This window comes from Pleurodeles waltl, chromosome 2_2, assembly GCF_031143425.1.
Source record: "Pleurodeles waltl isolate 20211129_DDA chromosome 2_2, aPleWal1.hap1.20221129, whole genome shotgun sequence".
Classification (NCBI taxonomy): Eukaryota; Metazoa; Chordata; class Amphibia; order Caudata; family Salamandridae; genus Pleurodeles; species Pleurodeles waltl.
In genome coordinates, this window is record NC_090439.1 from 457779410 (window position 1) to 457805973 (window position 26564).

A 26564-nucleotide genomic window follows, 5' to 3' on the forward strand; every position below is an offset into this window, starting at 1 on the left:
CCTCATTAATATTAATGAGGTGGGTCTTTGCGACCCCATAGCGACTCGCAGAAGGTGTCTGAGACACCTTTCTGCATTCCAAATTGCGAGTTGCAATTTGCGAGTCGCTGGGACTCGCAAATTGCAACTCGCAATTTGGAACCTACCTACATCTGGCCCTTTGTGTCCAGTTCTGCCCAGTGACACCCCGATGTAAAACATCGAATTACACCTCCATGCACATCAAGATATCACAAGAAAATGCCTGTTTGAAAGTGAAGGGTAGGGCAAGGGAATAGCAGCACTGTGAGCTGCCATCTCGTTTTCTTTAAAAACAGACTGCTTGACTCCAGCAGAGTCGATCGTAAGAGAAATCTGTCCCTAACATCTGGACACCATCAAAGAAATCAATCCTATACAGTACTTCAGCGACGCTCGGTCATGACAGCAGTAAAAACAAGTATTTGCAATGCAATGCGTCTCGCTTTTGCTCGAGTTAGAGCTATTAGCGTTGTAAATTCCTAACTGGACCTTTCTTGCCGCACAAACTGAAAATAAAAAGTAAAACAGTTGGCATAAGCAAATCAGTTCAAATCGCCACCACTGCCATAAGCGTGAGCGCCAAGGAGATACACAAAAGCAAAAAGAAGTTAGCTGGCAGTCAAAGTTATCGGCAAAAGCGCAATTATCCATGTAACAGGGTCGATGGCCAAGGCAGTAACAAAACCGCACCAAGGAGGACAAACGGAAAGCATTTACCAACAAAAACAAAGGATTTTTTGAAAGGCAAGCCCATGAACGAGTGATAGTGATAGGCGTGCGGTGGGCGTGACTAAAAGCTCAGGTACATACCAATACATTGGAAAAGCAGCGCTTGCGCAATGCCATGCTCGATCTAACAAGACAAGCTAAAGGCGTCATGTCTGTTTTACCTAGGTAGTGAGGGGGTCAGGGCCAGGATGCCAGTGGAGCTGCAGCGGCCTCGACGCAGGAGCCGCAAGGTCAGGGCAGTTTGGCTTCTGAGACCAAAGTGTGGGAGCCAGGATTAGTAAAGCAGCTAAGTCACAGCAGAGGGGCCAGCGACGGGTCCTGACAGCTATGAAAATGAAAAGTAAAACATTAGTTGGCATAAGCGAGCCGATTCAAAGCACCATGGCCGCCATGAGCGCAAAGGAGAGACACAAAAGGAAAAAGAAAGTTCCTCACAGTAAACATATCGGCAATCATGCAATTATCCATGTACCAGGGTCAGTCTGCACGGTGGTAACAAAATCTCCCCAAGGCGGGACAAACATCAAGCATTTACTAATGACATCAAGGGAGTTTTGAAAGGAAAGCCCACAAATGAATAAAAGTGATGGGAGTGAGATGGGCGTGGTTAAAAGCCCACAATACTTACAACAGGTCGAAGCGATTGCACGCTCGACCTAGAATCGGCTCACCAACTGGTCTTTGCCTCAGGCCCCTCAGGCAATGGCCGATTGCCCAAGCTGCCAATCCAACAATGTGCGCCAGTATAAGGGAATTTTGCACATGTGCCAGTGCAGTTTTGCCCAGTCATTTGCATCAATCAACTGGTGCAAAAATTAGATTTTCATCAGTGCTTTAAAAGGAAATACAGAAGTGCAGGTACTCACTATTCAGAGTACCTATTTGCGCCTGAGAAGTGCGGGTACTCTTATTAAGTGTATTGCACAGTGCTAACAAGTGCAGGTACTCTCCCTTTCAAATTGCATAAGTTCAGCTACTCAGAGCAGGACATTATCTGCCTAGTTAAAATATTGATTTGGACCGAATGACCCCTTAACGGTCAGTGCAGCTGCAGTGTTTGCACCAGTCGGTTTGTGCACAACATATTGCTTGATATAGTCACAATCTATGTAACTCATGTATGAATTTCCAGAAGATAACATAGGTTTCACATACTTTCAATTCCATATTGAGTGTAAAGAGCCTAGGGGTTGCTAACAGCACACAGCGTATACGACACAACATGTAAAACTACCAGCACCATTTGATGGGTTGAACCACACTGGAATGTTTGAAAATATGTTTTGATTTGGCTACGTCCAAATAAGGCCCTGAAAAGGTGGCATATTCTTCACTCAACAGTGTGAACACTTATCGAAGTTGCTCAATACAACATTGCGAGCAAATTAGATTTAGAACAGAGTTGTCCATCCTGAGTCAAGGAGGGCCGAATCTATGCCATATTTTAAAGATTACCTTTGGCAATGAATTTTAGTTCCATTTAAGGACAGATTATGAGTAGCATGTTGCGGATTACTGAGGCCGGATTACAAATTCTATCAGTAATTCTTCCTCATTACACTATTCTTAGTTTCTGGTGCTGGAGTGGAATTAACATACAAAGACCAGTATTACCTGCTCCATGAGGCATCCTTATTAGGCCTGCGCAAAACTGTAATTACACCCGAGGAATCAGAATAATTTTGCGTTACTCGATTACCCCTGTTCACATAATTATGAGAAATTTGACACACTCCTACTGCAGGAGCACAGGAACAATCGATTTAGCAAGTAAAAGCTTCTGCTGCTGTTTGTGCTTTGTTACATTTAGTGATATTTTCTTAGCCCTAACTGCATCCTTGCATCAATTTTGGACAAGAGGATATATTTTGTGCTAAGAAAACAGTGCTAAATGCTGTATTATGCTCCTTGTGTAATTCTGTGTAATCTTGCATAATTTTGATGTAGTTCTGCATACGTACGCCACAGCAAATTACATGACTTATTCCCACCCCTAGGGCCTGATTTATATTTTTTTAGCACCACATTTGCATCATTTTCTGATGCAAAAGCGGTGCAAACTTACAAAATTTAATTATATTTAGTAAGTTGGTGCCGCTTTTGTGTCAAAAAATGACACAAATGCTGCGCTAAAAAAGTATAAATCAGGCCCCTAGTCTCTTCCCAGGGAGATTCTGTGTAGGAATTCCTCCTGCGTAAAGAGGAAAAATTCCTGTGCAGAAACAAATGGGGAGACACCAGGTGCGCATCTGCATGTAGGGCCACATGCACAAAGCTTTGGAATTGCGATTTCCTAATTGCAATTCCATATGAATCGCAATTAGGGAATCGCAATTCCAAATGTACGAAACTCTATTGAGTTTCTTGTGAGATTCCCAGTGGATCGCATATGGACCTACCTCATTAATATTATGAGGTAGTTCGCAATTTGCAACCCACTGGGAATCGCAAAAATCACAGGGATGGTGGCCTGCTGGGGTCAGCAGACCACCATGTCTCTGATTGCTATAAAAAAAGCAATCTTTTTTTTTAAACGCAGCCCGTTTTCCTTAGTGGAAAACGGGATGCACTTAAAAAGCAAAAAACAAAACATTTCAGTTTCATTTTTTAAGAGTAGGCAATTGTCCGTGGGACCACTGCCTGCTCTAAAAAAATGTCTATGCATGCATTCACAAAGTGAAAGAGGTCCCTTGAGGACCCCTTCCCGTTTGCGAATGGGCTAACACCATTTTGAAATTGGTGTTAACTGTGATTGTTTTGCGAATGCATTTACCGTCACAAAACAATCATAAATACCACTGCGACTTGTAATTAGGTAGGGACGCCCTTGACACGCCCCTTCCTAATTGCGACTCGCAAACCTATTTTGCAGTTCCAGATTGCTGAATCGCAAAATAGAATTTGTACATACCAAAATGATTTTTTCTGTGTGCAAACACCCAGATTCTGCGAATTGGGCTGTTTGTGCACAGAAAAAAGCTTGGTACATCTTGCCTTTAGTGTTCACATAATTAGGCAGGGTGATATCCCGCACAACTCAGAAGGATCCCCTTATAGTTACTGAATTTAAAATAAGCTTATAAGGCTATCTTAATAAAGGTGGCAGGATCTAGTTCTGGAACTGTGCTGAGCGCCCTATATAGAGGAACATGGACAGACTAGATATTTTCTTGCTGTAGACACGATTCCATCATTTTAAAGCTCCAGAAAAATGCATTTTATATGTTGTTGATTATTGTCATGACCCTTCTAGACCCTTACTCTCTTCCAAGAATGAGTGATAGCTAGCTAGAGGAATATGAATGAGCAACAGGATTCACAGGGGCAGAGGTTCTAAAGAGCTACACAGTTGTATCTCTTTTGACTTTAAAGGAAAACAGAAACAAGAAGTTTCAGTTTTAGAACTGTTGGTGTGTGAAGGGTAGAAAGGCTACTGGCGTGTTTGCACCAGCCACATGGGAAACAGGTGAAACCACAAACAAGGCTTAACTAAAGGTTTTCTAGAGTGAATTTGAAGTTTTTTTGGTTTGAATGGCAGATTTAGTAGTCAGAACAGCACCAGGCATTAGTGAACATCAATTGCCCAGGCACTAGTCAGCCTCAATGGTCCTAGACAATATTGAGCAATAATGCCCCCAGTAGTATTCAACATCACCTTGCAGGCTGGGTTACGGTGGAATGTTCTTAAGGATAGGTGAGCGCATCCAGTCCCAGGAACAGCATATAGTTTTCTTAAAGGCACATTGATGGCTTGCTCTGTACAGAAATAATGATCCTGTTTACTGTTCCAGACCTTGAAGAAGTGAATAGCTTAATAAACCCTGCTTTAGAAAAGAACTTGAAGGTGTGGATATTATATGCCATGGTTTATGTAGAACAGAGGCTCCCAACCTGCAGTCTGGGAACTCCTGGGGATCCGCAAAGCCTCCTCAGAGTAGAGTGGCATAGTGTTGTGAAGTGTCCTGGAGGGAGTAGAGTGCTGTACATTGGAAGGTCATGAAGTGAGGTAGAGTGTTGTAGAGGTGAGTGGTGTAGAGTGTAGTAGAGTGTTCAAGTGAAGTAGAGTTTCGTAGAATGGAGTGGCATAGTGTTGTAGAGCAGAGTGGAGTGGCATAGAGGGCTTTGCATAGAGCGAAGTAGAGTGGAGTAGATTGTCATAGAGTGGAGTGGGAGAGAGTGGAGTAATGTAGTAGAGTAAAATGGCATAGAGTGTCATAGGGTGGAGTGGCATATGGTGTTAGAGTGGAGTGACAAAGAGACATGGGGTGGAGTGGTGTAGAGTGGAGTAATGGAGTGGAACACAGTGTAGTAGTGAAGTGGAGTACAGTGGAATAGTGTGTCATAGCATAGAGTGGAGTAAAGTGGCGTGGAGTGGAGTGGCACAGAGGTGCGTAGAATGGCATAGAGTGGAGTGGAGTGTTCTAGAGTGGAGTGGCATAAAGTATGATTGTGCAGAGTAGATTGCCATAGAGTGCAGTGGCTTAGAGGGCTTTGATTTTGAGTACAGTGGTGAAGAATGCATTGGCAAAGAGTGCAGGGACATAGAGTAGAGTGGTTCAGAGTAGAGTAGAGTGCAGTGGCTTACAGTGGAGTGGCACAGGGCGGAATGATGCAAGGTGGTGTAGAGTGGCATAGAGTGCAATAGTGAAGAGTAGATTATTTCGGAGTAGAGTGAAGTTGTGCAGGGTAAAGCGGAGTGGTGCAGGTTAGAGTCTAAAGGTGTAGGGTACAGTGGCATAGAGTCACATAGAGTGCAGTGGGGTGGAATGCAGTCGTGCAGAGTAGATTAAAGTGGCATAAAGTGTAGTGGCCCAGAGTGCATTGGCATAGAGATGAGTGGTGCAGAGTAGACTATAGTGGCAATGAGTATAGCTGTACAGAGTAGACTGTTTCATTGTGGAGTAAAGTGGCATAGAGTGGAGTGCACTGAAGTAGTTGGAGTGGTGCAGAGAAGAGTGGAGTGGCCTAGATTGGAGTGCTGTAGAGTGCAGTGGCGAAGAACACAATGATGCACAGTAGAGTGTGTTGGCATAGAGTGGAGTAGTTGAGTAAAGTACAGAGGTGTAGAGTGCATTGGTGTAGATTGCAGCGGTGCACAGTGCATCAGAGTATGCAGTGGCATAGAGTAGAGTGCCACTGAGTGCAGTAATGCAGAGAACATTAGAGTTGCTTACAGTGGATTGGCATAGAGTGCTGTGTACCACCCTATATCCAGAAAGCTGTTGGTCTTGCATTTTTTATCTGCCCATCTACTGGATTCCTGACCACAGCGTCAGGATCTGGTGTAAAAGGGCCTGGAAGGAGTTTTCTTTTCTTCTATGATAAACTTTATTTCACAACTTCTAATTCAATTAAATGGTTTTCTGGGATGTGACAGGGTTCAAAGCTGTTTCACAAAAGTTCCTTCCTGCAGCATGTGTAAGAGGTGTATAAGGCACAACGTTCCCACTTGTCCATATTAGTCCTAGAAAGCAGAAGTCAGTCTTTGAAAGGCAGTTCAATATAAGGACCTCATTATAGGTCAAACCTGCAATACTTATATAAAGAGCAAGCATTGGCAAAACCAATTCATCTCATCTATGTAAGAGCAATTGGCTTTGCCAATGTGTTTTAGTCATGTTGTACACCAGCTTGGCAGCTGTTTAGTGTAGGAGACTGGCTCTCTGTGTAGTGTGCAAAGCTAGGCACACAGTGCAGGGAATCCAGGCAACCACATGTTAGTTTACAGAGGTAAAAACTAGACCACCTAATGCTCTAATTTGTATGGTAGCTTGGTCGAGCAATTAGGCCAAGCTTAGAGAAGTGCAAAGCATTTGTTGTACTCTCAACATCAATCATGCAACTCATACACTCAAAGGAATAAGTTGAGACAAATTTATAAAAATACTTTAGATTTTTATAAACATTTGAAGACCGAGATCATCAGAATTGGTCACATACGTTTTGAGATATGGATGTATGAAGTTCATTAAAAGTAGTCTTTTTGTGCATAATTACGCAGCATAGGAATCAATGGAGGATAACCTTTACAAATACATATAAAATCACATAGTAGGTTTACCAAGTTCTTCTTTTGCAGGTTGGTTGAGGTCATTGGTGGGCACACTGTGCCAGCTGGATAAGTTTGGGTGGCTCCCGGTTCCGGCTGGAGCAGCGGGAAAAGGTCTCTGGAGCTAGTGCAGGGCCACTGCAAGGGATCATTTGGAAAAGCACTGCACAGGTAAGTTTAAAGGTGAATCCTAGGGGTCCCTTTGGAGTGTCGAGGTCACAATGAGTGGTAGACCCTTAGGGCACAGCAGGTCCCTTGCTGCAGGGCACAGGGCATCTGGGTGCTTCACAAATCGGTGATCCAGGAGCTGTTCACAGGAGGTAAGTCAGTTCAAGGGTCGTTTGCAGGACAACAGTGGCATTCTGGTGGGAAGTCCAGGTTGTTTCTGAAGTCCCTCGACTGGGGCTTCCTCCTGGTTCTTTTTCAGTCCCAGCTGGACTGCTTTTCTAGGTATCTGAAGACAGGTGACTGATAACCAGGGTATAGGTACAATTCAGCTGCTAGAGGTCCCAGTGCCACCATGCTTGGCAGAGTTTGTCCTCATCTCCGCTACCATCTGGATAAAACCCTCCACTCCAGGATCTTCTTCCTTCTGTGTATTGGGATCAGCGGACATGGGATGGTGTGACAGATAATCCCCCGGGTTGCTCACACCAGGCCAGTATACTACCTCCAATGAATAATGTTGGAGTTGTATGGCCCATGTTTCGAGTCGAAGAGATCCGTTCCAAGCAGTGCCAGTGAAGACCCGCACGAGAGGCTTGTTGTCCATCACCACCTGAAATGCCTGCCTGCAGAGATAGAGGTAAAAATACTTGCACACCCAGCAGATCGCCAGGGCCTCTCTCTCTCAATTTGCACATACCTCATCTCTACCGCTGTAAGAGCTCTCCTTGCATACACAATAGGGAGCCACTCTCCTTCACACTTCCTTTGCAACAACATGGCCTCAAGCCCCATGGGGCGGGCATCAACTTTAAGTTCAGTTCCTCGTGTTGGACTGAAGTATGCCATTGTGACATCATGCAGCAGAGCCTTATTTGTGTCCCTGAATGCTCGAGGGGCAACACTATCCCACTTTCATGGCACTTCTTTTTGGGTTAGCAGCCTCAGGGGTTCCGAGAATGTGGCCAGATTGGGTATGAATCTGCCGCAATTATTAGCCATTCCCAAGAAACTTCTGACATCAGAGGGACTCTGCAGGATATCTGCTTTCCAGATTGCTTCCACTTTTGAAGAATTCAATTGTAACCCTTCCTCAGAAAACCTATATCTAAAGAAAATTTCTGGTGGTGGAGAGTTAGTCCCCTTTCCACTAATTGTTGTAGTGTCGCTTGCAGCTGCCTGTGCTATTCCTCTAGTGTCTCCAAGAAGATCAAGATGTCATCACTCACGTTTATCACTCCAATCAGTCTTGATAATGCTTTCTTGTTAGCCTCGTGAACGACTTTCGCTGCCGAAGACACCCTAAAACTTAGCTGTTTGAATCTCCGCAGGCCTACATGGGTGGAGAACATCGTTATGTACCTGCAGGACTACTCTCACATCAGCTGATGGTACTGAGAATTCAAGTCAATGTTAGAAAACCACTTGGCACTGTTGAAATCTGTCACAATTTAATCTGTTGTGAGAGTGATACACCTCTCTTTCTGAATTGCTCAGTTGGGAAGTCACATATCCATGCATAACCATATAGCACCGGGCTATTTGGGTTTCACACTATGACCAGTGGAGACACCCACGGGGTGGGCCTGGACACCTTCTCTATTACTCCAGCTTGTTCCAAATGTTCCAGCTCTTTTTTCACCAGCGGACGAAGATGGAAAGGAATAGCATAGGCATGGGCCACAGGCTTGACAGCGTCATGGAGCTTCACTGGTATGCCTTTCAGACATCCCCGCCCCTGAACAGCTCCAGAAAGTCTTTAAGGATGTCATCTGCATGAGATTGGTGCACCTGGCATGCAAAAAGGGCGACGCTGAGATTTTCTGCCTAGTAGCATCCAATTAGTGTGCTAGTGTTTTCTTGGGTTACATAAAACTCAGGACCAGATTTAAGAAAAGTGGCGCTGCACTCAGTGCACCGCCACTTTTCTTGCACTCCTTATCACCCCCTTAATGCCACCATGTGTGCGCCGTATCTATGATACGGCGCACAATGGCGGTAATTAGGGAACTAGGGTCAACATTTTTGACGCTAGTTTGAAGCTTTGCAGGATTAGAGTAAAAACTTTTGATGCTAATCCTGCAAAGCCCATTGAGGCCCTTTATAAATAATGGTGTGCCTCCTTTTAACGCATGGTCTGAGGAGGTGTTAAAAGTGCTAAAAAAAATCTTAGGTCTCAAATCCTAGATTTCTTGCACCATTTTTTTGGCCTCCCTAATGGGGAAACGCCCCCTTTGCATACATTATGCATTGCACATGCATAATGTACCGCAAAGGGTTACAAAGTGGCGCAGTGCATGCATTGCACCACTTTGTAAATCTGGCACAGCATATTTGGCCATCTAACGCCACATTTGCATTAAAAAAATGCAGCTGATGTGTCGTTAGATGGAGCAAGGGGCTCTCAACTCTGCCTCTTAGTTCTTGCCTGGATGTTTCATTTCGCCACCTCTCCCTCAATGACTCCTCTCACAGAAATTGACCCTGTTCTCCCATATGTATATATTCTCGCCTTTGTGGGGTTTATATTTGGCTAAGGATCCTAACTGAGAAATTGTTTGGCATCAATGACATTTACTGATGCCCCTATGTTGATGAGAGCAGTGACCCTCGCTCCTTCAACGTTCACCTCACACATGGAGGGTGGTAATTTTCTCTGGTTGCTCCTTCTAGTGAATGTTATGGTGAGGACTTAGTCCTTCTCTTCTTTCTCCACTTGTTGTTAGTTTCTTCTGATGCCTGTGTCGCACCTTCCGCATACCCTTCCAATACTAACTGTCGGACCTCCTGACCCTTCTTTCCTTCACCAGTTGTTGCATTCCCCGTGTTTGGAGTTCTGCATACTTTCACAAAGTGATTGCTACACCTGCATTTCAGACACTGCTTCCCTTGTTCTGAGCAAGCTGCCAAACATCTTGGTATTCCGTTTTGCAAACATGTCTTCACGAGTCCATGCCAGGTGGTGTTGCACTGCCTTCTGGCATGCCTCTCTGACCTTAATCTCTCTCCACAACGGTTGTCAGCCAGCTCATGCCATTGGCCTAGCATTAGTATGTCATCTAGTAAGACGCTGGGCTGTCTCAGAATGAGTTTCCTGAGGTTGGATGACCCTCAACCTTAGTTCAGTTGTGCTCAGCTTTCATTCTGTTTATCTATTCCGGTGCATGTGCTTGCCAGTTTGTGCAGCTGTGCAAAAAAAACATCTACGGACTCCCCTTCAGCCTGACAGGTCTGTCGAATCTTGAAACTCTCAAAGTCTGGATTCTGTTGGGGGTCAAAGTGCCTATTCAGGGTGGCTACAGTGGCATTTAAATCATCATCAGCTCCAGTATTGGGTAAATCCTCAAATAGTTCATACAGTTCATCTCCTCCAATATGTAGCGTTATGGTTCGCTTGACACACCATCCAAAATTCAAACTTTTGGTGTTTACAAAGACTTGGAACTCCGGGCTTATCAGGGTCCATCTTTCACTTACGGACTTCTGTAAGGCTACTTATTTATTGAAGGCCACATTATAACACCGCTTTTGCGAGGGCCTGGGTGGCCCTGGTGACTTTATTACCCATGTGGCATGGGCTTGCCTCGTTCCATCACCTCAAGCTTTTACTGAAGCTGTTCAGTTGGTGCTTCCCGGCTTGTCTGAAATTGAGAACTGTAGCAATATTAGCCTTGAAAAAGTCCTGTGGAAGAAACACGTGTTGACTGCTTCTATGGAGAATCCTATTTGTATTATAACAGAATATTGGAACAGATAAATGTTAGCAACTTGATCCTGTGACCACGTTTACTTACTTATCAAGGAGTTTTGGAATACTTCATAGTGTTTTCTTTGGTACCTTCTTCATAAGCTGTCCGGACTGTTTTACAGAACCGAATTTTGAACCCTAGGTGGCTGGGTGCTGTTACCATGTGAACACCACTCCAGGGACTCTTCTTTGCTCTCTGGACTCATTTACTCATTGCATGGATGACTGTTACCCCCGCTTGTTATGGTGTTGGTATGTGTGAACACTGAGCATAGCCACCCTTGTTTTTGATTGATTGATTGAGCATTTAAAAATCCCAGGTAAAATCCGATAAACACTATACCATACCGGACTAAAAGCTTGTATACTCAAATATTTTTAAAATAATACATTTATTAGGGGGCTATAACACCCCAAACCACCTCTCCCCTCCGACGATATTCCCCTGTGTATCGTTTACAAGTAACTGCTCAAAACATAAAGTCCAAACTAGGTGCTCCAAAGATATACGGTATTCCCTACACTGTTACTATTTTCAAGCCACTCGGACTTGCCACAGGGCATATCCATGCCTACATTCCCTCATGTTTATTAGTAGGCCTTGCCAGTTGGTTTGGCATGCTTTATGGGTTTTTTTTCCACTCGAAATTACTACGCAGCACCTCCAGCTGTATCAGGAATAAAATAGCCTTTCAGGCGACATGTGAACAACGCCATCCTGCCTTTCCCAGAATGTATATTTGTTTCGATGTGTATGTGTGTAATACTCCCCTGGTCAAGTATCCAAAACAGGTCGCTTTTTAAATTTAGATATTTATTTCTTTCCCATGACACACTTTATACTTGACTAGAGTTGGGGCATCACCTATACAATTCATTATATAATCAGGAGGTAGGATGTTGTCTAGAGTGACATCACCTTTTAATCTCTGCAAACCTTTAGGTGTCAAATATATGTGTTATTAAAAAAACATCTCAGGTGCTTCCACTACTCTTAGAATTTCCGTACATGCTCTGAAGCCCATCACCATTGACGGCACACTGGATACACTTGCATGTTTCCAAGCAAGGCGCTATAATTTATTTAGCCACGGTGGGAATGCCAGCAAAGCTTGTTCTAACTGCAAGTACTGTCTGCCCCATGAATCTCCCACTTCGGAATTTTGATAATTCTGGGGAAATGTCAACAGGCACAAGGGTGATTATCGTTCTCTGAGTTGTTTGAATTGAAGCTGGGTGGCTTCAAAGCCCTCACAACCATCAAAGTGCACTTTTCTGTATTTGTGTTCCTTATTTCCGCCTCCCACGCGCAGCCAAAGCTAACGAGTTGTTGGTGTACTTGTAATTTATGTCACGCTGGAATTTTACGCCAACATTAATACAGCTTGTTCTGGTTTTCTCCTGGAGGAGTATCAAGCCAACATCCTAATTGAATTAAACATACTTTTTAAGAAATTTCTTAACAAAACAAATTCAATGCCTGAGGAAACAGCTGTGTTTGGAAAAGGGCGTCTCATTTCCAGTGAACTGGGCAGTACTGGTTTTAGGGAGGTTGGTCAGAGGTAAACGCTGAGACAGTTAATGTGTGTTAAGAGGACACACACTGCCTAATGTTGTGACTTTCCAAGCGAACCTCGGTCTTACTGATCAGGAGCAATTTACAACAATGAATATAATCTTTCGGCTCAGTGTCTGTCAGGGTGCTCTGAGTTTCCACTTTACGGAATGCAGATGCTTCAGCAGGGCAGTGCTGCTCAGTGTGCCTTCCCTCCAGCCAGCTCTTGGTTTGCTTGGACTTTGCTTCGATAAGTAATGCCCGAGCTGAAGTGGACAGCAGTTTCCCTGGTGTCCTTAGAAGACTCTATTAAAACAGCCATGGAGGCTCGCGGCACCAGGGCTGACACAATCAACAAACGGCTAATGGTTTACATGTGTGTGAAAACTAAACCCGTGCTTCCCACTCACTTTGGATGTACACCCAGAATCCAGCTTCTCACCGTGCGTAGGCGCAAGCAAATGCTTCTCAGCCGTGCTTAGTTATTACCAGGTGTATTTTTACTTGTACCTTTCCTCAGTTATTTTGGCGTTCTTTGGAAGTCGTTTAGCCACCAGGCATTGTATCTCTGCGTACCTGGGCAAGAAACATCCTCCTCAGGCTTCCGCTGCCTACCTAGGGGCAAGATTTCAACAGACTGGTAACAAAAGAATGAAATATACACACCCATGACCTTGAGAAACATCTTCACTAACTTCAGAACTGCTGAAGCTCTTTCCTATTCAGAAAATACCTTAAGACACACCTCTTCAAAGGAAACAATCACTATAAATAATAGGGGCTTCCCTAAATAATCGCACCTCCCTGTGAATGACCACAAATCGGATCCAATGTCTCAAACTCAACGATCAGCACTCCCTTACTTTCCAGCTAGACTTGTGCTATTCAGGTTCGATACATCACAATGCAAGGCAATATCCATTAAGATTACAGGCAGTTGCGTGTCATTTGTGATGCCAATGGGCTCAATGACCTGAGTTATGGCTGTTAACACTTGCACTATGCTAACAGCAGAATTGCACCACACCGAATCCTAGTAGAACTTGACACTAAATTATATGAAAAAGTGATGAACAAAATGTTTGAAATAATATCAGCAACTAGTAATTACTCCGGGCCACATCCAGTCCATCATTATTTTGCACAACTTGACACCTCAGTTTGGACCCAGCCATATGCAAATCACTCTTGACCCTGCTCCAATGGGAACAGTCCTGCTGGAACTGCTAGGCCAGTTTTTGCTCACCAGTTTGGTATAGCTTAGTTCCAGTGACCCAGACTGCACAGGACCCACATCTGAGCATACCCCTGAGGTTTTGTCAATGAGATTGCTTTTGTCTTTTGTGACCTTTTCCAATGTTGAATCTCCTTTTTCACCTCCTGCTATGGTCAGCATTACCACTACATTCTTCTGTGTTGACCTTTGCTGGGGATTACTTTGGGCACTGTTTGAATCACAGTGAGCATTTTGATGGTGATGCTGATCTTCTCTCTATACTTTTCAAGCCATCACGGGTGCTGTTAGGTTTTGAATGCTCAACCTGTGATTTATTTTTTGATAATTTTAATTGTTTGGAGATTTATAGCATTGCCACCTGGCAGTATTTTACCAGCATGACTAGTATTTTAAAGTTGAGGCCAGAATAAAAATTAGGGAAATCACTTAAAACTGGTATTTTCCCCCTTATCAGTAAATATAAGATGAAAGTACTTTATTGTGTTCTAGAGCTGCCTACGTGACAAATAAAGTAGACAAATACAGAAAGGACGTGTTAAAAATGAAAACAGGCGATTTTCTATAAAGCAGTATGTATGTGTCATGTCCTTTGCCCTTTGCAGAATCTTAAAACATGAACAAGTGGCCAGTATCTTTCTCTGAGAAAGGTGGCAACATATTTTTATCTTCGCCACTGCTAGCTATTCTCAGTTTTCAGTCTTGTTCTTTTTATGTATTGGGTGCTTTGCAACACATGATCTAGTTGTATCTAGAATTGCCAAGTTTACTGTTTGCCCTTGATCTTTTATTATTTGTGGTTGTGTATGTTTGATCATTCCAATGACTTAAAATTAGAGGCATATTAATGTAGGTAATGTCTAGAAATGCTTACTTTCTTACACAAAGGAGTAATGTACTGTATATGAAAGGTACATCACCCTCATGAAAAGCCCTGGTGCTAACGTGGTTGTGACATGATAAGTTGCTAAGGTACATTTCCTCAAGCCACCCTGGACAATGAATTACCCACTTGTAATGGGGATTCTTTCTCCAGCCCTAATAGCATCCCTACCCCCTTTCAGAGTGCACTCTTGCATGTATGCCCTATTGCTAAAACAATTTCTTTTTTCCATTTGGATCTCGATTTTTTTCTTGTCTTTTGACAATAAAATTTAATAGGAAATTCTGTGTCTAACTTTATCCTCCCATTGTATGAATATCAGGGTGGTGACCTATGAACTTTTAATGGAGTAGTGTAAACTATTGTAGTATAGAACTTGGAACGGTAGCTTTAGTTGTCAGTTATGTGTAATCACAAATTAATCCCTCTTCACAACTGGCACTCCCACTGCAGCAATAAAAATTGAAGAACTACTCTGAATATTTTCACAATTCCAGAAACCTCATCATGTTCTCATAATTTCCCCTCCTCGTTCTCTGCCTTGCCTCTCCCCTCTTTTTCCTATATGTACATATCTCTGACTAGATGGCGACATCAAACTCTTTTGAGTAGGAGAAATGGGTGGGAGCAGAAGACAAGAAGTAAAAAGCAAGGCAGAATGAAAGAGGTCATGTAGCGAGAGAAGCGAGGTAGTGATTGAGATGAGGTAGAGATAGAAGTGCGAAGGAAGGAGTTGGTAGAGAGGAGAGGTAGATAGACAAGTGAGGTATTAGAGTGAGGTAGAGAGTGTTAGAGATAGGAAGATGGAAATTAGGTTGAGGGTGTTGAGGTACACGAGGAATGAGGCAGAGAGAGAGACACAAGGTAGAACAAGCATTTGCAATGCAACGGGTCTCGCGTTTGCTCATGTTAGAGCTGATAGCATTGTAAACTCCTAACCCGACTTTTCACCTATCTGCAAAAGTGTATTTATGTAAGTAACCCGAAAAAGTGCAATTAACTGTGTAAAGCGCTCGACTTCTGCCAAGTGAAATCGCGCTAGGAAAATAGAGAAAAAGTAGTCCACGAGCCGGACAGAAAACAGCGAGCCTCGCATGTTTTCTGTACTTGGTCGATGCGCTCGAGGAGGGCTAGCCACCAGAAAAGGCATGACGTATGCATGCCGTCGACTAATGAAAGCAAGCAGATTTTAATAGGCAAGCCCACGAACCAATGAAAAACACTGATGTGATGTCAACAGGGCTCCGAGCCCTTTTCTAATACCTAAAGCGTCTCGCTGCGATACGCATGCGCGAGCGCATGCAACGCAGGCTCGACCCTAAAAACAGGTTTGCTAGATGGAGGTAGATGAAGCGAGGTACAGAGGTGAGGATGTGAGACACAAATAAAGAGATGTAAAGTAGAGAGAGTGGTGAAATACGGAAAATGTGAAGTGGTACAGAAAGAGAGGTCAGAGTAACGCGCTAAGAAGAGCAATTGAGAGAAAGGGGGCGTGAAGGTGAAGTACAGAAGTAAAGATGAAGTGTAGAGAGGTAATACTAAAGTGTAGAGAGAAAGGAAGTGAAGTAGAGAGATGAGGTAGAGAAATTGAGGTAAGGTTCATTTTTGTAATAGAGAGAGGTGGTGTGAGCTAGAGAGTTGTGGGGTATAGAGGTAGAGACAGAGAGATAAGACCGGGTGCTGTATAAAGAATGAGAAGTAGGGAGTGAGGTAGCGAGAGGGGAGAGGGGACATGAACGGAAATAGAGAAGGAGGTCAGAGAGAACTGGAAGATCGAGGCAGAAGGTAATGACAGAAAAAAGTAGACAGAGAAAAGAGAAAGACAAAGTGGGGAGTTGAAGAGGTGCGATAGAGAGAAAATGATGAGGTAATTGTATACTATAGGTAGAGGAAGTGGTGCGAATAGAGAGAGGAGGCGGTGCAAGAGGTGACGTAGAAAGCAAAATGAAATAGTGAACTGAGGCAGAGAGTGGCGATGTAGAGAAAAGGCTGCGGAAGAGGTAGAGACAAGGTGAAGTATAGAAAGACAGAGAGAGAGATGATAGATGAGGCAACGCAAGAGACACGTTTGAGATAAGGAAGTGAAGAAGACGGAGAAGAGATAGAGATACTGAGTGAGGAGAAGAAAACAAAGCAGTGAGGCGCAAAGAAAGGAATGAATGGACAGGTATAGAGATAGGCGTGAAGAGAGTGGTGAGATCGTGGGAGAGAGGGAGAGAGTAGAGGAGTAGATAGAAGTGTATTGAGAGCAAGGTGAAATAGGCATAGATGAGGGAGAGAAAGTTGAGCCAGATAGAGGGACTAGAGAATAGAGATTAAGAGAGATAAGGAGAGAGGGACGAGGTAGAAGAGGTGAGGTTAAGTAAGGACAAAGAGAAAGATTATGTTTTAATTTATTAACTGCTTAAGAGCATGAGAAATAAATACGGCAGTCTGGGCCTGAAAAGATGTCTCATTAAAAAAGAATCTGCATTTTTTTAATTGTATATGCACACAGTTATTTTCCTGTGGGGAGGGGGCTTACAAGGAGTGGGCCTTTGTTTATTGCCCACTTTACCTATACCTGAAATGGCTGTGATGCTTTAATCTCCCGTAGTATGTTCGTGCGGAGAGTTTAACAGCTGTAATTAATACTTGTCAATGTCATCTTTGCCATTTCAGATTCCATCGCTGCTCTTTACTGATTTAGAAGCCATCTTGCAAATGCACTTGTGGCTACTGCTCTACCTGTCTGCTGCTGGTGGTCCGCCAGCAGAACAGAGGGGCTCATTTACAGCTTGGTGGACATGGTATTCCACCGGAAAAGTGACAGGGTACCCTGTCCACCAAACTCGCAATTCCCCTTTTCTGTTTAAAATTGAGGGAGCGTCATTTGACTGAAGGCTCAACTGACCTTGGGCCATTCATCAATGCAAGTCAGACTGTCTGCTCTATTAAAGGTGGATGATCTGACTGCTTTTTTTCCCTAGAGATTCCAAGCAGGAAATAGGATTATTGACGCCAAGATGCTTGAAAAAAACGAAAAAACTCAGAGCTCATGAATTTTCTGTTTAACTAACTCCCACTTTGGGAATGTGTTCTAGATCAGTGGTTCCCAACCTTTCGATTTCTGTGGACCCCCACTTTAACATTAATGGAACCCAGGGACCCCCACTGAATCATCATTGGAATCCGGGGACCCCCGCCTGAGTCATTACTGGAAGCTGGGGACCTAATTTTATTTTTTAATGTTTTTTAATTTTCTAAGCTCTCGCAGACCCCCTGAGAAGGCTTTGCGGACCCCCAGGGGTCCCCGGACCACAGGATGGGAACCACTGTTCTAGATAAAATATTTCCCTATGGCAGCACATAAAACCCACTGTTCCCACACAGTGAGTCATGTCGAGCCACTGTGGCGGCTTCTCTTATAGTTCGGAGATCCCCAACTACCCCACAGAAATGTCTAAATATGGCGGGATGTAGTCCATCAGTGTACTTGACTATATAACTCTGCTAACCTGGAGGTACAGAGTACAGGCGCTAAACTGAAAATAAGCCCAGAGTCGCTCAACATGGCAGCAAGAAGAGGCTACTGGGAGCATGATCACCTATAGCCCTAGTCTGGCTGAAGCGAGAAGCACATGTTAAAACACAGTGGTCCAAACAAGTGAGTGGTTCTAAATGAACAGCGTAAAACTCAATTCTCTAGTGTTCACGGCATCCAACTTAAATTAATCCAAATTAATCTATAAAGTGTGTTATTTCCTTTGAAACACTTTATTTATATAATTCAGATGTTCTCCTTCATTCAATGGTTAAAACCCAGGGGCCCAAAGCGTTTTAGGGTGGGCCCTTCACCAGAGGTAAGATTATGGGCTCTTTGACAATATAGACATTTTTACAATTAATAAGCTATCATTTATATGAATCCACAATAGATTCAAACACAGTCAAGGAGTAACTGAAGCAACCTGTAAATACCGTAAGTGTTCTTCCAAATTGAGTTATCAATTAACCTAAGCTACGTTTCATTTGGTTCACTTCATGTTTGTGTCAAATAAGCATCTAAAAACCTGATACATTCTGTGTGCGACTTAAACACACACAAGGGCCTGTTTGGAAAATCACATTATTGAGCAAAACCTTGTTCTGGTCACCATGCTACATCAAATTTAAAAATGTGATTTTCAGCATAAAATTGAATGCAGGCATATCACGACAATTATGCATATTAACCCCATTCAAATATCAAATAAATATCTGCACATGCATTTCAGGAAACACTAACGGATTGCAATTGCAAAAAACACCAAATGGTATGGGGAATAGGGGACCAGCAAAGAGCACTGACACCTTGTGTGGAAAAGGCCGCTTTATTAAAACAGGTGCACATCACATCATGTTCCTGGACAAACGCCTTACAAAACTAAAATCTCACTATACACTTGATTAGCTAATTCCCCCTCTCTCCCCTCCCCTACAAATTTTCCTCCCCCGCAACTTACACTGCAAAGGTGTACCCCCTGCTTGGGTTAAATTTCCTCCTTTGAGGCTTTCATCCTCTCATCCCGTTTAACTGTAACTATTAAACCTGTAACTAATTAAACTTGTTACTGAATCTTAAACTGTGTGCCCAGACATGCTCCTGCCTACCCGTTCCCTTTCTGTATGGATCGCCACTGCCAACAACAATAAACTTGGCTAACCCTTGCCAACTCTGCAAAAACCTCCACCCAGAAAAAGCAAAGCTTTGCTTCCCCTTTTTCTGCCCCCCTTTTTCTCGATCTCAATGTCACCTACCTGCAGGAGGTAAAAAACCTAACCCTCAATTTTTCTTTATGGCGACTTCCCAGCGTATACGCAACCCCTGAGCCACCACATCCCAAATGTGCAAGAGGTACAAGGCCTAAAAAAACTCAACTGCATTGTATGACAAATCTGTGTGTTCTATTCTCCCTACATTGTTTCTCCTACAAAAAGTCCTCGTCTCCTTGTTTATCTTCTGCCTATTTTTCTCCATTGAGGCTGGTTTGACAGCCCCCTCCACTCTCTGCACGGAATAAACTACATGCTTTCCTGACCATTGTTTTTTAATCTCTAACATGTCATCTTTCATCCCCCGCATCAATGCTACCCTCTTTTCGACCACTAGATCATTCTCACCCAGGTGTATTAGCAACAAATCAGGACATTAGTCTTTGGATCTGTAGTCTGTTTAAACATTGTAGGAGTTCTTTCCATCTCAGACCCCTTTCCCATACCATAAAAAATTAAGTAACTCAGAGTTAAATCCTAGGTTGGCACAGTGGTAACCCTCTCTTGCCTGCCTTTCTGCCCATTTAACAAATGAATGGCTCATGATCTGGGCTGCAAGAGCTGGCACATCCGGGCCTGGCACAGCCCCTGAAAAGCACAAAAAACTGTACGCCAACCACCCTTTACTGACAATCCATTTGTCCCCGTATGTAATGCCTAGAGCAGTCTGATGTCCATCGCCCTAATCTTTTTATGCTCCCACTTCCCCACCCCCTTTGCGCTGCTTCTGTTGTCACACCAATCCTAAAGGAATGCGTGCCATAGCCTGTTGCCTCAAACCCAATACTCATCAACACCTTCCTTAAAACAGCTAACAGCTGATACACCGTTACTGTACGACCAGATATGTGCAAGAAAACTTCCCCATCTCTGCTGTCCTCCTTGCCCTCAGCCAGCCTAACCATCTGAGAGGAAACACCGCTTCTACCGGGTAAGATCGCAATACAGCCTCCCTTTCTTTTCCTCTCTGGTCTGTCTTTGACCTGCGTAACCATACCTTCACACCCTTTTCGCTCCGAGACACTTCTTCCCATCTGATGCCTCTGCTCCTCTTATTGCCCAACAATGCCAACACCCTGAATGCACTTAAGAATATCCACCCCAACAATGTGGAGAATAGAATAATTTCATCCTCATCATGACAAGTCGTAGGCAGACCTCTCAATACTGCACAAAATAACTCCCATGTCAATGGTTTTCTTTTAGGACCTCGGCACCCCTGACCCCAAGCCCATTCTTCCAATATGCGTGCCCCAAGCTAACCCGATGATGGGGCATATCCCCATAATAACTTACCCATGAATGTAATACCGCCAGCTACCCAGCAATGGTCACACGAGACTGACCCTTCTCAATTAACATCAGGATAAACGGAACTACATCCTCTGCTCTGTCCTGTACCCCCTCCTCCATTGAGCCCCACTCCCCAAAAGTTCCTGCCAAGCCTGATTGTACACCTGTCTTGTCGACCCCGCCAAGGAATCTAGGACCATTTGTAGCATCCTCTGTCTCTGGCCGTCTACAGCTCGAGTGGCATCCAGTTCCTGACCTTCTGTGTGGCGTGTCCAACCCACGGAGCCTCTCCCACTGTGAACGTCATTGTCCACACCCGCTATGTGCTGTGCCCTAAATGTAATGTTGTGTTTCAGACAATGCCATACAAATATCCTCATTAGCTTTAATACCTGTGGATCCCTGACAGAATGTCTATTGACTATTTGTACCACTGCCATGTTGTCAATGAGAAACAGCACCCTCCTATTGCTAGTTGATGTGCCCATAATGTTACTGCCACTACCAAAGGAAAGAATTCTAGAAAAGCAATACTCCTCCCCCCCATTTCCATTCCCTGGGCCATTCCTCTGCACGCCATTGACCTGGCCAGTACTGCCCAAAACCGGTCACCCCAGCCGCATCCCAGTACACTTGTGCATCCCAGTTGGGCTCCTTTAATGACAATAGTGGTATTCCATTGAACAATTCCAAAAAGATCCCCCCACGTTTGTAAGTCCTCCTTAATTCCTCCTGACAATTGAATATGGTGATGTGGCAAAGCCTTGCCTGATAATGCTAGCCCCAGTCTCCTACAAAATGTCCTCGCAGCTCTGACTATCTGGCACGTAGAATTAAGGTGCCCTAGTAGCACTTGAACTTCTTTAACAGCCACCTGTTCTCTGCTCAACATGGAGTTCAACAACAACATTATTGTTAATTTTTTGTCAGTTGGCAAAAGTGCTTCCATGGCTTCTGAGTCAATCTCAACACCCAAGAAGGACAGCACCGTGCTGGGTCCTACTGTCTTCTCTGGTGCTAAAGGGCATCCAGATCCCCCATGACCTCTTGGAAGTCAGCCAACATGTCCTTGCATTCAGCCGTAACTGCTTTTCCCAAAAAGAAAAAGTCATCCAGATAGTGTGTCACCCGTGTCTGTCCCATTGCCCATGTAAAAGCCCACCGTAGGAATGTGCTAAAACATTCAAACAAAGCGCACGATAAAGATAAAGCATTCCATCGGAAGAGCCTTATCTGCGTACCATTGACCATCAAATTGTATAAAAAGCAACTGAAAATCTTGCAGGTGCACTGGCAAGAGTCTAAACACAGATTCAATATCACTTTTTGCCCATAAGGCGCCTCTTCCAGCACTCTCCACCATAGTAATTGCCACATCAACTGAGGAATACTTGACCAATGTTAACTCCTCCGCAATATAGTCATTGACAGAGTGCCCTTCGGGTCAAGAGTGGTGCTGAATCAAGCAGAATTTTCCTTCTCTTTTTTAGGTACCAACCCTATGGGGGAGACAATCAAGTCCGGCATAGGCCAATCATCAAATGGGCCTGCCATCAGTCCTTCCCTGACCTCCTTCGTTATTTTCTCCCACACAGCTTCCTTCAAAGATTCTACTGTTTTCAATTCTTTTGCCCACCTCCTTGCTCTGGGCCCCTGTTTCCCAAACACAAACCCCATGTGAACCCCTCCTCCAAAATCCTACTGTCTTCAGTCCTGTTGTAGTGAGCTAGCCAGGCCCTCATTCTGTCCAATTTAATGGGCTTTTTCCCGCAGGTCCTTGTCTCCCATGACTACCTTAGAAGCCTGAGGATTGATGATCCTGCTGATGCATGGCAGAGCCTTTTGCTGGTGCCCAGTTTCTGGTTGCTGTAGGTGGGTGTCTCCCAGCACCATAGCAGTGCACCAAGGCATGTCTACCCGTGCACTTAGAACATTTGTGCCGAAAGTTACAGTATTCCCTTGTGCAGAGACCTTTATTAAAGTCCCAACAAGTCCACCCTTGTCCAGTCTGCCCTTTGGCTGTGTTCCCCACCACTCCTCGAGTGGGGCGTCCCTGAAAGGGCGAATACACAACTGGCAACCTGCTATCCATGAAATTGGTCTTACCAAACCTGGTTGGACCCATTGTGTGGTGCCACAAATCAAAGTCAACCTCCCTCCATTGTATATCAGGATCTGCCGCCAATTGCGCGTGAAACACGTCATCATATTGCACCCAGCCATAACCCCCATAATTATTCTGCGCTTTCCTGATAGTGTCCATATATTAAAAAATTGCTACACACCTATCTGGCTGTTTCCCGCAATATATACTTGCATAAATCAGAAAAGCTGCCGTCCAATTCTCGATCATCAGGGGAACCTTCAGACGCTTGGCCAATTCATATTCCTCCTCCTTTGATCCTTCTTTTGCCATGAATTCACTGTGTAGAAGCTTCAGCAACTCCACATACTGCCCATTTTTTTTTCTTTGTAGCCTGCATGAGATGTGCCCCTAATGGCTTTGAAACCCCCGAAACTGGCAGCTTTTTAACCTTCAGCTCTTTGCTTTCTTTAGGTGCTGCCAGGTCATCTTTCTGTTCCTGCCCCCCACCTCTATCTGTAACTTTCCCGTCCAATTTGTTTTGTGACATTTCTTTCGCTGCTTTGTCCTTCGCCCCATCTCCCCATCGTCAGTTCTTCGTCTATTGTGTCTTCTTGACCCTTAACCTCTTTTACTGTTGCCTGATTGCCTTGTGTTTCCGTGCCTACCCTCATGTCCTTCACATACTTCCCACTGTGCAATCTCAATTTTCATTTGTGCCACTCTGCTGTGTCCACCCGGACTGAAACATGACTGCCCTTTTTGGAGCTCCAGCACCAGTCTTACCTGGCATCAGAATCGGCGCCTGTACTGGAGCCCTCGTCTTCGCCATCTGGTTTCCTCTAGCGTTCCATATCACTCCTGTGTTGATACCTCTGTCACCTGTCGACCCTGAAGCATAGGTACTAAAGAGACATGAAAATAGCCCCCCTTCTCCTCCCTGTGCCCATCATTCTTCTTCCTCCCTTTCCTGTCGTTCATCCTCAACCAACCAATTCAGCCTTCTCAAGAGTGTCCGCTTCATAGTCTAGATGGACTCTTTCTCCCTCCATTTCCTATGTTGTGCCTTCCACTGCAGCCTTGGATATAACACATCTCCCGTTCTGTCAGTCTTCAGAGGGGGGTGGGCTGTACCATGCCCTCCTTCCCTGTCCTATGACACCTGCCAGGGCCCAATGTGATATTCCTGGCCAGGAGCCGTACCCTGCTCTCTGGCTCGGTGCGCTGCTGAGGTCGTACTAAGCCTTCGTGCTGCAGCAATATTGACGTCCATCGCTGATGTCTGACTAGCCATATGGGGCCACACCTTCTCTTTCCCTCAAGGTCTTGGGACCGTACCGGACGTCCCCGAGTCCTTGTCGTCACTGCCTTTCGGTGTCTGAAAAACATGTATCAGATCTGTTGTACTAGCTGTCGTTTTGCGTCATACTCTTCCTTTAATCCCTTACTGTGTATAACCCTACCCATCGCATCGACCTCCCCTCCCAACTATGGGGACATGCTGTTTTCCTCTTCGTGTAAACTTTCAACTGCTTTAGCTCCTTTCCACTGCCTTCTCCTATTTTCACACCCAGACTACCTCAAATACTCTGATTCCGCCTCTCCCTCCTCTTCGTCACTGCACCCCAAGGCCCGTATGTATCCTTTTACCCCACTGCCAGAATATCTATCCCAGAACATTTGTAATATGTTTAAGGCCAGGTGCTCCTTCGCTCCCCCAAGCACCCTATCTAAGCATCCCTCCCTGCCGAACATCCTCACCCCTTCCTGCTCATCAGCCTCCTCCTTATCACTTTGAAGGTCTTCATCCCATGCACCTGTATTCACTCTTCCCTGCTATAGTAAACCCCTCTGCCTGCTCACTCTATTCTCTTCCTACCTGTAACCTCCCCCCCTTCATTAAATACCCGCTTTGTCCCTCCTTCCTGCACAAACCTCCTGGCTGCCCCTACCATCACTCTACCTCTGAGGGCCATGCCCCTAACATTACTGGAGGCTCTCCTGCCCCCTGTTCATGTACGCATTCATTTTCGGCAGCCAGTGCGCTATCTGTGCTGCTTGCCGCCTGTTAAGGCTTTTTTCAGCACGGAGCTATCCCGGCCGTATTGTCATCACGAGGCTCTGCCCCCGCACCTCCCGTCGCTTAACCGATCCACCTTTAGGTCCTAAGAGGCCCAGCGCCTCATGGCCAGTGCTGTCACTAGACCCCCGCCCCACACCCCCACCCCACTTTCTACCTGAATGCCTGCACCACTGAGGCTGCTCATTTACACGTAGCTATGTGCAACTTTCCGATTTGGGCGATAGATGGATATTTAATATTGTATCATGTTTGATGTAGAGGATTAAGGAATAAAATAGTTTTTCTAGTTATTTATGGTTAAATGGTGAAAGGTTTCACCGTATGAAACTTAAAAAATCTTTTATTCATGCCCTCTATTTATAGATCCGAGACTGAGAGCCAATTTGATGGCACAGGGCTCTTCCTAAGTATGATGATTTCAAAATAAAGGTGACCCCTCTGGTAAGTCCCGTGGACAACATTGGTACTATTATTAAAAAAATATTTTTAATCACGATTAAATCTTCTCCTTCACCCTATTTCTACACACTATTTTGGGGGCAATAAATTGGGCTGTGTATGTTGTGGATAAGACCCATATGGCACAATGAAATAATTACAATCATTAACAGATAGACTGATAATAGGTGATTAATTTATTGTGTTTTGCTCATATAGAAGTTATCCATTTGTTGGATTATCGTGAAGCAAAAAACTATTTGTGGGTAAGGATTTGTGATGAATGGTGAGCAGGTGTCTGTTTGACTTATGTTGAAGGCAGGTGACTGTAGAGAGTTGATGATGGGATAGTAATATGTGAATTTTCTTCACATTTAGAGACTATTGATTGTGCATTGTGGATTCCTCCATGTGATGTTTTCTATAAAGGAATCAAGATATTCTCCTTGTTTTTGGTATTTTATTCACATAAGTGATGGGAGGTGGTAATTAAGTTGAATGTATTGACATTGAAGATGTTTTAGATTTAAAGGGGATGTAAATAATTTGGGAATTTATGTATTTCTGTTAGTTTGTTCTTGTATAGATTTGCAAAATATATGTTGGGAGTGTATTGAACTGTCCTGAAGAAGGTGGTAGAAGGATCTTTAAAGACCACCGAACGCGTCAACGCAAATTAGACCGCTGGACCCATTGGAACAGGCTTAAAATTGAATAGGGATTGTGTTAACAAATCAATTGGCCTGTTTATACCAAAATTGGGACAGCAATAATATAATGGACTAAGATGGATGTCATTTGTTTTGTCTCCCTCATGTTTGACTTTTATATGTATGTTTTTTTTTGGCAATAGTTTTGTGCTGGTTTTTAAGGGTGATTTCATGTTGCCTTTTTATGGAAATAGCTATTAAATATTTTTTTAGATTCCTTTATCTGAGATTGATCATTGGAGTGAAGGAGTGGTTGATTTAGTGAGCTGTGTATTGAATGGTTTGTTGCACCCCTGGGGGATTTTTTCTTTTTACCCCTTTAGCTGTGGAATAGCTATTGTTCTCCCCACTGGCCATATGGCATGAGGGTCCAATATGTCATTACTGCCAATAGGTTATTTCTATAAACCAAGTTACTATAGGCTGCAATGGCCTCTGGCTCGAGGTTTTAGCAAACGCACTTCTCTGTATCCGTCAATGACCCAAACAACCCTGGCAATTCAATCAGATGGTTTCGTCCTCCCCCTGTCTAATTAGTTTGATGGTGTAGATGGGGTAGACTGAATTGAACCCAGTGGGGGGTAGTGGGCAGCACTACCGGAGAGGGTTGGGCAGGATACTTAGCTGGTTTGGATGTCATTGTAACAGGCAGTACCGTAGAGAGGAAGCAGATGGAAGAGGGCCACAGTGCCAAGGGCTTAGTTTGCAAGGGGTCGCTGGCAACCACCTAGACAAGTGATTGCCGAGGGTGCCTGTTACACATACCAATGGAAGATTTC